At 35.4% G+C, this 4593-nt stretch overlaps 1 non-coding gene across 1 annotated transcript; it reads right to left on the bottom strand.

The window, feature by feature from the left end:
- Window positions 1–3235: 3235 nt before the first annotated feature.
- On the bottom strand, window positions 3236–3339 carry LOC112704432 (small nucleolar RNA R71). Its single transcript, XR_003155057.1, has one exon. It is a non-coding gene; the product is annotated as a small nucleolar RNA R71 (small nucleolar RNA).
- Between the last annotated feature and the right edge of the window lie 1254 nt (window positions 3340–4593).

Raw genomic sequence — 4593 nt, 5'->3', positions numbered from 1 at the left:
GAGAAGCCTCTGCACGTGTAAAACTCAAGCTCAGCACAAGCACACACCAAAGTGGGCCTCAGAAGTGGATTTCTGCACTTAGACTTATTTCTGTAAACCCTAGTAGCTAAGTTTAGTATAAATAGAACTTTTTACTATTGTACTAGAAGTCTTTTTGACCAGGTCTTGTCTTTGGATTCATCTTTAATCAGTGTATGCAATTTTAGACCTTCATGGGGGCTGGCCATTCGGCCATGCCTGGACCATCACTTATGTATTTTCAATGGTGGAGTTTCTACACACCATAGATTAAGGTGTGGAGCTCTGCTGTACCTCGAGAATTAATGCAATTATTGTTGTTCTTCTATTCAATTCAAGCTTATTCTTATTCTAAGATATTCACTGCACTTCAAACTGATGGATGTGATGATCCGTGACACTCATCATCATCCGTCCTTATGAATGCGTGCCTGACAACCACTTCTGTTCTACAAGCGAGAGCTAGAGTGTGTATCTCTTGGATTCCTTAATCAGAATCTTCATGGTATAAGCTAGAATCCATTGGCAGCATTCTTGAGAATTTGGAAAGTCTAAACCTTGTCTGTGGTATTCTGAGTAGGACTCAGGGATTGAATGACTGTGACGAGCTTCAAACTTACGAGGGTTGGGCGTAGTGACAGACGCAAAAGAATCATTGGATTCTATTCCGACATGATCGAGAACCGACAGATGATTAGCCGTGCTGTGACAAAGCATTTGGACCATTTTCACTGAGAGGATGGGAAGTAGCCATTGACAATGGCGACGCCCTACATACAGCTTGCCATAGAAAGGAGTAAGAATGATTAGATGAAAGCAGTAGGAAAGCAAAGATTCAGAAGGAACAAAGCATCTCCGTACACTTGTCTGAAATTCCCACCAATGATTTACATAAGTATCACTATCTCTATTTTATGCTTTATTTATCTTCATATTTGAAAACCATTATAACCATTATTATCCGCCTAACTGAGATTTACAAGATGACCATAGCTTGCTTCATGCCAACAATCTCCGTGGGATCGACCCTTACTCACGTAAGGTATTACATGGACGACCCAGTGCACTTGCTGGTTAGTTGTGCGAAGTTGTGACAAAGTGTGATTCACGTTTGAGAGCTCCAAGTCTTTGGCACCATTGTTGATGATCACAATTTCATGCACCATGTTTTTGGCACCATTGCCGGGGATTGTTTGAGTTTGGACAACTGACGGTTCATCTTGTTGCTCAGATTAGGTAATTTCCTTTTCAAAAAGTTTTCAAAAATCTTTCAAAATTTTTTATTTGTTTTTGTTTTTTCTAAAAAGAAATTTTTGAAAAAAAATCATAAAATCATAAAAATCAAAAATATTTTTGTGTTTCTTGTTTGAGTCTAGTGTCAATTTTTAAGTTTGGTGTCAATTGCATGTTTTTAAAATTTATGCATTTTTTTCGAAAAACTCATGCATGGTGTTCTTCATGATCTTCAAGTTGTTCTTGATAAGTCTTCTTGTTTGATCTTCATATTTTCCTGTTTTGTGTCTTTTGTTGTTTTTCATATGCATTTTTGCATTCATAGTGTCTAAACATGAAAAAAATTCTAAGTTTGGTGTCTTGCATGTTTTCTTTTCTTGAAAATTTTTCAAAAATAAGTCTTGATATTCATCTTGACATTCAAAGTGTTCTTGGTGTTCATCTTGATATTCATAGTGTTCTTGCATGCATCATTGGCTTTGATCTTAATTTTTCATGTTGTGAGTCATTTTTGTGTTTTTCTCTCTCATCATTAAAAATTCAAAAATAAAAAAAATATCTTTTCCTTATTTTATTTATAATTTTCAAAATCTTTGGGTTGACTTAGTCAAAAATTTTTAAAATAAGTTTTTTCTTATTAGTCAAGTCAAGATTTCAATTTTAAAAATCTTATCTTTTCAAAACTTTTTCAAAAATTAAATATTTTTCATTTTTTTATTATTTTCAAAAATCTTTAAAAAATTGTTTTTCAAAATCTTTTTTCTTATTTTCAAAAACTTTACTAACAATTAATGTGATTGATTCAAAAATTTGAAGTTTGTTACTTTCTTGTTAAGAAAGGTTCAATCTTTAAATTCTAGAATCATATCTTTTAGTTTCTTGTTAGTCAAGTAATCAATTTTAATTTTAAAAACCAAATCTTTTTCAAAACAAATTTCAATCATATCTTTTTAATCATATCTTTTCTTTTCAAATCATATCTTTTTCAAAATTGATTTCAAAAATCTTTTCTAACTTCCTATGTTTTCAAAATTGATTTTCAAATCTTTTTCAACTAACTATTTGACTTTTTGTTTGTTTCTTATCTTTTTCAAAATCACCTAACTACTTTTCTCTCTCTAATTTTCGAAAATCCCTCACCCTTTTTCAAAATTCTTTTAATTAATTAATTGTTTCAAATTTTAATTTTAATTTTATTTCTTCTCTTAATTTTCCAAAATCACTAACCATTTTTCAAAAATAATTTTTGAAATTCTCCCCCTCTCATCTCTTTCTATTTATTTTATTTATTTACTAATACTTCTCTTCATCTAAAAATTCGAACCCTCTCTTCTCCTTTGTGTTCGAATTTTTCTCCTCCTTCTTCTATTCTTTTCTTCTTCTACTTACATAAAGGAATCTCTATACTGTGACATAGAGGATTCCTCTTCTTTTCTGTTCTCTTCTTTTTCATATGAGTAGGAGCAAGGACAAGGACATTCTTGGTGAAGCAGATTCTGAACCTAAAAGGACTCTGAAGAAGAAGCTAAGAGAAGCTAAAGCACAACAATTTAGAGAAAACCTTACAGAGAATCTCGAAAAAGAAAGAGACATGGCTGAACCCAACAATAATGCAAGGAGGATGCTTGGTAATTATACTACACCTACTTCCAATATCTATGGAAGAAGCATCTCAATCCCTGCCATTGGAGCAAACAATTTTGAGCTGAAGCCTCAACTAGTTGCTCTAATGCAACAGAACTGCAAGTTTCATGGACTTCCATCAGAAGATCCCTATCAGTTCCTAACTGAATTCTTGTAGATCTGTGATACTATTAAGACTAATGGAGTAGATCCTGAAGTCTACAGGCTCATGCTTTTCCCCTTTGCTGTAAGAGACAGAGCTAGAACATGGTTGGACTCACAACCTAAAGATAGCCTGGACTCTTGGGATAAGCTGGTCACGGCCTTCTTGGCCAAGTTCTTTCCTCCTCAAAAGCTGAGCAAGCTTAGAGTGGATGTTCAGACCTTCAAGCAAAAAGATGGTGAATCCCTCTATGAAGCTTGGAAAAGATACAAGTAGTTGACCAAAAAGTGTCCTTCTGGCATGCTTTCAGAGTGGACCATTTTAGATATATTCTATGATGGTCTATCTGAGCTTTCTCAGATGTCACTGGACCATTCTGTAGGTGGATCCATTCACCTAAAAAAATGCCTATAGAAGCTCAAGAACTCATTGACATGGTTGCAAATAACCAGTTCATGTACACTTCTGAAAGGAATCCTGTGAATAATGGGACGCCTCAAAGGAAGGGAGTTCTTGAAATTAATGCTCTGAATGCCATATTAGCTCAGAATAAAATATTGACTCAGCAAGTCAACATGATTTCTCAGAGTCTGAATGGATGGCAAAACGCATCCAACAGTACTAAGGAGGCATCTTCTGAAGAAGAAGCTTATGATCATGAGAACCCTGCAATGGCAGATGTGAATTACATGGGTGAACCTTATGGGAACACCTATAATTCCTCATGGAGAAATCATCCAAATTTCTCATGGAAGGATCAACAAAAGCCTCAACAAGGCTTTAATAATGGTGGAAAAAATAAGCTTGGCAATAGCAAGCCTTTTCCATCATCTTCTCAGCAACAGACAGAGAATTCTGAGCAGAGCCCCTCTAGCTTAGCAAACATAGTCTATGATCTATCTAAGGCCACTTTAAGTTTCATGAGTGAAACAAGGTCCTCCATTAGAAATTTGGAGGCACAAGTGGGCCAGCTGAGTAAGAAAATTATTGAAACTCCTCCTAGTACTCTCCCAAGCAATACAAAAGAGAATCCAAAAAGAGAGTGCAAGGCCATAGATATAATCAATATGGCCAAATGCACAAAGGAGGGGAAGGACATGAATCCCAGTGAGGAAGACCTCTTGGGACATCCTCTGAACAAAAAGGAGTTTCAAACTGAGGAACCTAAGGAATCTAAGGCTCACCTAGAGACCATAGAGATTCCATTGAACCTCCTTTTACCATTCATGAGCTCTGAGAACTATTCTTCCTCGGAAGAGGATGAAGATGTAACTAAAGAGCAAGTTGCTCAATTTCTAGGAGCCATTATGAAGCTGAATGCCAAGTTGTTTGGTAATGAAACTTGGAAAGGTGAACCTCCTTTGCTCATTAGTGAACTAGATACATGGGTTCAGCAAACTCTACCTCAAAAGAAACAAGATCCTGGTAAATTCTTAATATCCTATACCATAACCACCATGACCTTTAAGAAGGCTTTGTGTGACCAGGGGTCAGGTATAAATCTTATGCCACTCTCTGTAATAGAGAAGCTGGGGATCTTTGAGGTATAAGCTGCA

This window comes from Arachis hypogaea, chromosome 7 (genome assembly GCF_003086295.3).
Source record: "Arachis hypogaea cultivar Tifrunner chromosome 7, arahy.Tifrunner.gnm2.J5K5, whole genome shotgun sequence".
Classification (NCBI taxonomy): domain Eukaryota; kingdom Viridiplantae; phylum Streptophyta; class Magnoliopsida; order Fabales; family Fabaceae; genus Arachis; species Arachis hypogaea.
Note: the sequence above shows the minus strand (reverse complement) of the source record. Positions and strands in the feature narration are given on the sequence as shown.